The 10,099-nt window shown below is 37.7% G+C and overlaps 1 long non-coding RNA gene across 1 annotated transcript in view; it reads left to right on the top strand.

Moving 5' to 3' along the window:
* The window catches only part of LOC143032020 (uncharacterized), a 322,508-nt gene extending 317,551 nt beyond the window's left edge, over positions 1-4,957 (top strand). Inside the window, exon 2 of the long non-coding RNA XR_012967066.1 lies at positions 4,711-4,957. This is a non-coding gene — a long non-coding RNA (uncharacterized LOC143032020). The remainder of the gene's footprint in view (positions 1-4,710) is intronic.
* The last annotated feature ends 5,142 nt before the right edge of the window (positions 4,958-10,099 follow it).

Below are 10,099 nucleotides of genomic sequence, written 5' to 3'. Positions count from 1 at the left end.
GCCTAGTTCTTGTCATGTACTTCAAATCAGTCCTGGGGTAAAGAAATTGATACTTTTCTTCTTTCACTGTAATTTCACAGTCTTAGTACACTCAGGATCTCTCTCTCTCTCGTCTCTCCCACCGTCTCTCGAGATCCCCGTATCCTACGCTAAGCTACCTTCGTCTGATGTCAATAATTTTTCTAATCCAATCTCCTCTGACTTCTCAAATAAATGTCACTCCTTATGGGCGTGACTTTGAATTCATGCACCAATAGTTTTTCCTCCTTCTCCACCTTTTCTCCAATCCGGAAAGCCGTTACAATGTCACTAGCAATATCGTTTACCTCAGCTTAGTCAAACGAAAAATAACTTTGCGCTTACAGAGTTTTGATTACATCAGCGATTATAAAACAGTCACCACCGTCGGTGTGTTTACATAGACAGAACGACGCCTTGAACGACGGCTTCCAATCTTTGTTTAATAACAACAGTAGGCGTCGAATCTTGACTTGTTGACTCAGCGTGTATTTCACCTGATTACCATTCGTACAACTACCGGCCTCTTACATACCCATTCCATCCCTAACATACTCCACTCTCCTCCACCCTCTTATCTTGGCATCTCCTAGTAAATTGATTATAATATTTAATCCATCAAAGTAGTAGGTTACCTTAAATTAAATAGATACATACATATACATACATACATATACCAAAGGCTTTTTCCCCCTTACACAGGGGGTAGCCACAAAGAAAAAGGCATAGAAATCACTCCCACACATTTCATTTCCCATATATTCCACTCCCCCTCCACCCTCCTCCCTCCCTTCCATCTTGTCACCTCCTGGATGATGGGTCATCCCTGCATCCTGTCCACTGCCCTGGGTCAGAAGCAGTGTCGCAAGACACAGCACATCCACAGCAAGGCCGCTTCATAAATTCGGCGACCCCTCCTCTCCGTCCCCTCATGCAGAAAAGGAGAAGACGGGGAGAAATCCCTTTGGGCTGCATCAATTTTTTTCTCATACATACTTCCTCACCCCCATCCCCCACCAACTCCCCCTCATGCATCACAGCGTCATCTATACACAACCCTTCTCCATTCACTCCTATCTTCTGTCCCCTCCTGTCCTTCTTCTACAGACATTCCTCTCTTTTGTAAAGCCCCTTTCACCCCATCCATCCATCTCATCCTAGGACGCCCCCTCATATTCACTCCTTCCACCTCCGCCTTCCACGCTTCTTTTACAAATCTTTCTTCACTCATTCTTTCCATGTATCCAAACCATCCTAATACTCTTTCATCAACCCTATCTCTCAGCTCCCTTTCCACCCCTGTTCTCCTCCTCATCTCCTCATTTTTCACTCTATCTAGCCTAGTAACCCCTATCATACTTCTCAGACATTTCATCTCAAACACATTCAAACTCCTCCTCTCTTCCTTTCTCATGTTCCATGTTTCTGCCCTATAAAGTGTTGTTGGCATAATCACTCCTTCATATAACCTCTTAGCATCCATTCCCAGATGTCTATTTCTCATTACACTTTTCAATCCACCAAGGCATTTACTCGCTTCTCTCAATCTACATTCTACCTCCACTCCCACTCCTCCCTTTCCTGTCACATTTGCACCCAGGTATCTGAAACTATCCACTTCCTCCAGTTTCTCACCCTTAATGCTCACTTTCAGCTTACTGTCACTCTCTCCCCTTGTATATCTCATCACCTTACTTTTGCCCACATTTATCTTCAGCTTTCTTCTTTCACACACCTTCCCAAACTTTGTCACTAACTTCCTCAATCCCTCCTCTGATCCTGTTACAAGCACAGTGTTGTAAGCAAACAACAGCTGGCTCACCTCCCACTTTTCTCCATTTTCTTTAATCATCTTCAACCCTTGACCCACAACCCTTGCATTCACCTCTCACACCACCCCATCCATGTAAAGATTGAACAGCCAGGGCGACAACACACCCCAGATGAAGTCCCACCTTTACCTCAAGCCATTCACTCCCTCCATTTCTAATCCTGACGCAAGCTCTACTACTCTCATAAAAACTCTTGACTGCTCTTGACATACATATACCAAAGGCTTTTTCCCTCTTATAAGTGCTTGAATTAAATAATAAGATAAAACAAATTAGGTTTTTTCTTGTGATGAATAACTAGTTGCAGGAGATCTGCAAGCCAGTGGCGGAGGAGTACAAAATTGAAGCCTTCTCCCCTCGGAGGTCAGAGGGCATATAAACAAGATGACACTACGAAGTAGTGTCCTTGTATATGTACGAACCTTTCCCCATTTGATTAGTTAGATAATAATTGAAATTTTATAAGCCTTCTTTACACACAAATAAAAAAGTAGAAAGATTGTGTGGAGCTGGGCATAGTGATAGAATAGGCTTCTGTAGGCACACATCGCCACCTGTCCTTGGCACTGATGTTGTGTGGTCATAGTATAAATTAAGATGCATGGGCATTGAAATTCTGACTCCCGCACTCATACTCTGTTCATACCAAACTCCGTTGTAAGTCAATATATTATTTTATTAGATAATGTTAATGAAATAAGTTTTGCACATAACCACTTTTACTATCCAATTGAAGTTAAAAAAACTTATAAATAGGCTAAATATCACCCTTGCCATTGGATTGAAGGACCTGTTCAAATCACAGCCAAGATTCAATACATCAATTCACTACCTCCCTCAGTGCCTTCCTCTCTACCCTGTTGTAAGCCTTTTCCAAATCCATAAAAGCCCAAAAAACATCCATCTCACAAATCTGTCTTACCACAAAAATCTGATCCATGCAACCCCCACTTGTCCTAAACCCACACTGTTCCTCACCAATTACTCTTCTGTTCCTCCTAATCCTCTCAATGAAGACCCTCCCATAAGCCTTCCCAACTACACTTAACAAACTGATCCCTCTGAAACTACTACATTCACCTTTGTCCCCTTTTCCCTTGTAAAATGGAACTATACAGGCATTTCTTCAGTCCTCCGACACTACTCTTTCTCAAACAAACATTAAGTAACATAACCAGCCAGTCCACCATCACTGTACCTTCTTTTTTTTAGACTTTCTACATGACATCCATCCAAACCAGGTGACTTACCTGCCCTTATCATCTTAACAACTGCGTTTACCTCATATTTCCTTATTTCTCCTCCATTTTCCTCACTCATCACTGTCCTTTTCTTAGCACTACCCACTGCAACTACCTTTCCCTCCCTATCCTCCTTCACATTGAGCAACTCCCTAAAATACTTTCCAATCTTCCTCTTATTGCCATCTCTTCCATTATCATCTCTCCATCTGCACCTTTTACCTTTTCTTCTCTATTTGATTCACCTCCTCCTCCTCTTAATTTAGAATTTTTATATTAATGAAAAAAATAAAGCACATCTCTAGGCTATTATAAACAGCCATATAAGGTTGTTTATCTTGGTAATTTTCATGTAATTAACTTATAAGTAAACACCATGTATTTACAAAATGTTTGTCAATTCATAAAGTACTGAATGATCTGGCAATTTTTGGAACATGTTGCTATTTGTACAGAATCAGTACAGATAGTTGTAGTTTAGATCTACAAGTTAGTACAGTTTCAGCCAGAAATGTGTGTGTGGTTGGTTGTTATGCTTTTCTAATGAGCCTCATAGAATATTTAAGAATTCAAATATAATCTATAACTGGATTAAAAAATATGTCACCTTATTGTATTCTTTTTTTTTTTTTTTTTACAGATTTATAGAAATTACTCATAGTGATATCTACATCCTGGCTATTTGGTCTTTTCAGCAAAATGCAATGGTTCGGCATTTGAAATACTGCCAAGACCATACAACTAAAAACATAAGTGCATAACAATCAATCTTAGAAAATTGACTGATGTGCTTATTGAAAAGTGTGATGGAAGATGGAAAAAAGACTCATTGTTGTGTGTGAACTGTTGGACACTAATAATGAATAACCCCACAATAATTAGAACCATTGAAAACTATGAGACTGAACAACATTTATTCAAATCATCTTCAAGGAGTGATTTGAGTGATATAATATCTTCAAATCGAGATCTGTACAGTGAATACACAGTTGAAGAAAATCCTTTAACTTCAATTGAACCATTTCTAGCACTTCTGGACCAAACACCAGTCAAAAAAAAGAGTAAAAAGAAAATTATTTGTTTTTTGTGTGCATGGTATACAATTTTCCTTAATATAAGCATTCTAAATCAGTTTGTATTCTTAATCACCAGATATTTATTATTTCAATGCCATTTTTGTTTAATTGGTAATTTTTTGCATAGCAATGTATGCATTTAATTGTTTAACATTTCTAAAAATAAATGGATAACTCATAAGTAATATTTATCTCTCTCTATACATACATATTATATATATATATGTATATATATATACATATATATGTATATGTATATGCTAACCTAATTTATGTTTGTTGCAATTATTATTTCGAACTGTGTTCTTGTCATTATCTGCATTTCATGTATATTGATTCTTTGCCAAATAAACTTATTATTATTATTATTATTTTCATTTTTATATATGTAGAAAGAGAGGAAATATTCCTTATAAGTTATCCATTAATTTTAGAAATGCTAAACAATTAAATCATATATTGTAATGACAACTATGACATTATTTTGTATCAAATTTTACTCTGTATATTAATGTAAATGTATGAATTTTTATTTCTTTTCAGAAGGGTTATCATTGAGCCAGAAGAAGTGCAAAGCTCATGGTAAGCTATCAGATGCCAAAAAACATTTGAAGGAGAGCCTAGAGGTCAGTTATGGTGTTCATGGTAATAGCAAGGCAGAAAGTGAGGCTTCAAAACCTGAAACACAATCTGAGAAATTGAAAAAGTCATTCCTGGATAGCAAATAATCATAAACTACATGTATTGACTCTCTCCCCATACTAAATTAAAGAAACCACATTTTTTCAAACTACAACATATATGGTGAGAAAAAGCCATTTACTAAAATCAGAATTTGAAATCTTTCTAAAGATTGCAATCATGAGCAAAGGAAAAGTGGCATCAGAAGAGCACAAAGATTTAGTTTGAAGATTCTATAAGTCAGATGAGGTTAGTCGTATGTGTCCTGGCCAAAAGGATTGTGTGAAAATCACCAGTGCTTAAGGTGCAAAAGCAGCTGGTTCTTGGGAATTTAAGAGAGATATTTGAAGTATATAAAAATGATAAAAAGAATATTAAAATAGGATTCTCCACATTTGGTAAATTACAGCCATCATGTTGTGTGCTTGCTGGTAGTGGTGGGACCCGTTCTCTCTGTATCTGTATACATCAAAACCCAAAATTAGTTGGCTGCATTGGGAAAATAAGGTCACTCATACAAAGATCTTATGGATTATAGTGTCTGCAGTAAAGAAAAAGAAGCTTGCATGATGAAAATTTGCAGACTGCCCAAGAGAAGGTGTTCTGAACATTCTTGACTTGCTTGACAGCGTTAAATCAGCTCCAAATGAAATATCTTGTAAGCAATGGGTGACCGCGTTGACCGTTGTACATTGGTAGACAAAGTGGAGCCACTTCATGAATACTTATCATCACTAAGCAATAAAATATCCCGCATGGTTTGTCATCATTTTGTTGCACAGCAGCAATCACAGTACTTAAAACAGTTGAAAGAAACGGTACATCTCTGAAGGAGGTGATTTTTCAGAAGGTTATTCTTTCATTGCCCAAAATGCTAAGGGATTCCACTGGGACAACTCACAATGTACAGTTCACCCTTTTGTCACCTGTTATAGGTCATCTGAAGACCAAGAACTTAACCATTTAACTGACTGTTTCTTATCTCCATCACTAAAACACAACACTAATGGTTTACTCATTTATAGAACAGCTTATGGACTATGTCAAATTCAAGTGCCCACAACTGAAAAAGAAGTACCATTTTTTAGATGGATGTGCTGACCAATACAATAACAGATACAACTTCAAAAATTTCTGTTACCATGAGGATTTTGGTTTGTCTTGTGAATGGCATTTTTTTTTTTTGTACATCTCATGGCAAAGATGCATAAAATGATCACTTAAGGGTCCGTCAGGGGCAATTATTTGAAAAAATCTGGTACATGAACGAATTTTAGGAAAACATTTAAAAAGAATCTCTATGATGTTGGCAACACTCCTACAAAGTTATAGAGCTGTATTTCGTTTCTATCTTTTTATACAGAATAAAATAGATAAATTATTGGCAACCTCTGGCAACCCCATGCGTATAAAATATTCTGTATATTGGAATAGCGTTAATTTTTTCTATAGCTATTTTGTATTTTGCTACGGAATTGTGTTTATGGAGGTATTTAGCAACTCCTCCCACAAGCGTAGATCCAGAAATAGCACACATCAGGGCATCAGTACCCATCCAAACGTCAAAGTAAGGTCACGTTCTTTTGAAGCTCTCACCGTGCTTCATATTTTTGATTCCTCACTGTAATTTCTTGCGGTAATCATGGCAAGATTGACGAAAAGCCAGCGAGCAAGGAGGAAGAATGCAGTGAAGGCCCTTGCGTGCCAGATGAAGAAACGAGAAGGAAAAAAACAAACAAACGAAGAGGACAGCATCCAACAATGTTGGTTATAAAGAAGGATTTGTTGTTCCTCTTCTTGAAGAACCCTACACCCATATTCATAAGTCTGCCCTCGAAAGAAGAGACAAGAAACGAGAGAAGAAAAAAAGTGAAAAGTAAAAGTGGTAAAGTGACCAAAAGCGGGGACTATGGGGCTGGGGCCTTTTAAAAATGTCGCGCAAAATTTAAATGCCTTCTCATGTACATTTAATGTTTTTGTTCTTTTTGTTGTTATTTCTTCGGTTGTTCTTGATGGATTTTTGTCATTTTTGTTTCATTTGAAAGATAAAATTATGCTCTTTATTTCCTATATTAAAAAATAAAAACTTTTATTTCATTTTTTTTTTTCTACTTATGAAACCTGAATTTTGCAGCATCTTTGAAATGTTCAGAAAAGAAAATTCACAAAAAATCAGAGGTATAAGTTTGGTCAAATGTACAATATAACAAATATTCCCCAGAATCTAAGCTTGCAATATATACCAAGCTTAATTATGTGGAAGGATTTCCATATGATTAATTACAGCTTCATTAAACTTCATTATAACTTCATTATATCTTCACTACACTTTATATATACATGTGAGGAATACAATACCCAGGGGAATTATAGACAAATGTAAATGGTAATTATACCTAAGTTCATCAAAGAGATTAAAAAAATTATAGGACATGCTCCCTTATAAAGCAACCTGACGGTCCCTTAAACCAATTAGATATTCAAGAAGATTTAGATGAATTACAGCAATGGCCTGAAAAGTGGCTAGTGAAACTTAACACAAATAAATGCAAGGCTATGCACATAGGTAAAAATAACAGTACGATTACAAATTATTTGGAAATTCGTTAACAAATGTGGATAGTGAAAAAGATCTTGGCATAATTATCAGTAACTATCTCAAATCATCCAAGCAGTGTATTTCAGCCTCTGAGAAAGCAAATAAAATTCCAGGACTGATTGCACGATCTTTTGACTTCAAAAGTCCATCACTCATTAACAAGCTATATAAATCATTAGTTCGTCCACATTTGGAATATGCTGTTTCTGCATGGTCACCAAATCTCATTAAAGACATTGACAGATTGGAAAATGTAGATTCAAATGGCTTGATACAGGTCCTTGAAATTCTAAAGGGAACCGACATCAAAAGTGACAAAATTTTCACACTGAATGAGAATCCTACAAGAAACAATGGTCTCAAACTGTCCAGAAATAGATTTAATTTGGAAGTGGGTAGAAACAACTTTGCCAACTGTTTAATTAATGAATGGACTAAACTTCCTGCGGAGGCAGTGCAATGTAGTTCAGTTCGAAGCTTTAAGGATCATTTTGATAAACACCTAAGCAAGATGCTGTAATGATTATCATTTATTTTATATTATATGTTTATTTGTTTTGTCATCATTTGTTTGTTTATCATTATTTGCTTGATTCTAATATAATTAGTTATGTGTCAATTTATTATTATTATTTACTATTTACCTGTTTGTTTATTATTTAACTATACCTATGTATTTATTTATGTATTTTATTTATTATTTACATCATTGTACATACATATACCAAGGCTTTTTCCCCCTTACAAGGGAGGTAGCCAAAAAGGAAAAGGCATAAAATCATTCCCACCCATTCCATTCCTAAATACACTCCACACCTCTCCACCCTCCCTCTTATCTTAGCACCTCCTGGATGACGGGTCATCCCTGCACCTTGTCCACTGCCCTGGGTCAGAAGCAGTGTCACAAGACACAGCACATCCACAGCAAGGCTGCTTCATTAAATTGGCAACACCCCCTCTCCTTCCCCCCATGCATAAAAGGAGAAGACGGGGAGAAATCCCTTCAGGCTGCATCAAATTTTGCTCACACATACCACCTCACCCCCCATCCCCCCGCTCATTCCACCTCATGCATCACATCATCCATATACATAGATACATCCATTCTCCATTCACCCTTGTACATCTCATCACCTTACTTTTACCCACATTTATCTTCAGCTTTCTTCTATCACACACTATCCCAAACTCTGTCTCCAACTTCCTCAATCTCTTCTCCAATCCTGCCACAAGCGCAGTGTCGTCCGCAAACAACAGCTGGCTCACCTCCCACTTTTCTCCATTTTCTTTAACTATCTCCAATCCCTGACCCACCACCCTTGCATTTACCTCTCGCACTACCCCATCTATGTACAAGTTGAACAGCCAGGGTGACATAACTCATCCCTGACGAAGTCCCACCTTTACCTCGAACCACTCACTCTCTCCATTTCTAATCCTGACACAAGCTCTACTACTCTCATAAAAAGTCTTGATAGCTCCTAGAAGCTTTCCTCCTATCCTCATATCCACAAAACCGCCCACAGTGACTTTCTGTCTACCCTATCGTAAGCCTTTTCCAGATCCATAAAAGCCAAAAAAACATCCTTCCCCTTTCCTATAGCTTTCTCACATATCTGTCTTACCACAAAAATCTGATCTACAGAACCTCTACCTGTCCTTAAATCCACACTGTTCCTCACCAATCACTCCCTCTGTTCCTCTCCTAATCCTCTCAATCAAGATCCTCCCATAAGCCTTCCCAACTACACTTAACAAGCTAATCCCTCTGAAACTACTACATTCACACTTGTCCCCTTTTCCCATGTAAAGTGGAACTATATAGGCACTCCTCTGGCACTCTACCCTCTCTCCAGCAAACATTAAATAACCTCACCAGCCAGTCCATCACCACTGTACCTCCATTTTTTTTTTTAGACATTCTGCATGACATCCATCCAGACCAGGTGCCTTACCTGCTTTCATCATCTTAACAACTGCCTTCACTTCATCCTTCCTTATTTCTCCTCCATTTTCCTCACTCATCACTCTCATTTTCTTAGCATTTCCCACTGCAGCTATCTTTCCCTCCCTATCCTCCTTCACATTTAGCAACTCCTTAAGATATTCTGCCCATCTTCCCCTTACTGCCTTCTCTTCCATTATCATCTCTCCATCTGCACCTTTTACCTTTTCTTCTCCACTTGATTCTCCTCCTCTTCCTCTCTTAATTTCTTTCCAAAACATCTTTTTATTACTTTCAAAATTTTCTGTCATACTCTTACCCCATTTCACATCTGCTCTCCTCTTTGCCTCCTTTACCTTTTGCTTTACTTCTCTTTTCTTTTCTTTGTACATCTCATATGACTCCCTCGTCCTATTTTGTAACCCATTTGTGAAAGCTTGCCTCTTCTCTTCTACAACCTTCTTTGTTTCCTCATCCCACCATTCACTACCCTTCCTTCTATTTCCTACTGTCCTTCTTGTTCCACACACCATCTTTGCACACTTTGTGACTCCCTCCTTGAACCATCTCCATTCCTCCACTCCTAGCTCTACTCTATCCTTCACTCCCTCCCACTCCTCCCTCAGCTTCTTCTTGTACTCCTCCTTTTCCTGAGAAGGTTTACTTGTCAAAATACATAAAAAAATTCTGTATGATTCATTTGGCCA

The sequence above is a fragment of the Oratosquilla oratoria genome, chromosome 12 (assembly GCF_046742065.1).
Source record: "Oratosquilla oratoria isolate Oo_2021 chromosome 12, ASM4674206v1, whole genome shotgun sequence".
In the NCBI taxonomy this organism is placed as follows: domain Eukaryota; kingdom Metazoa; phylum Arthropoda; class Malacostraca; order Stomatopoda; family Squillidae; genus Oratosquilla; species Oratosquilla oratoria.
This window is presented reverse-complemented; position numbering and strand designations above follow the sequence as displayed.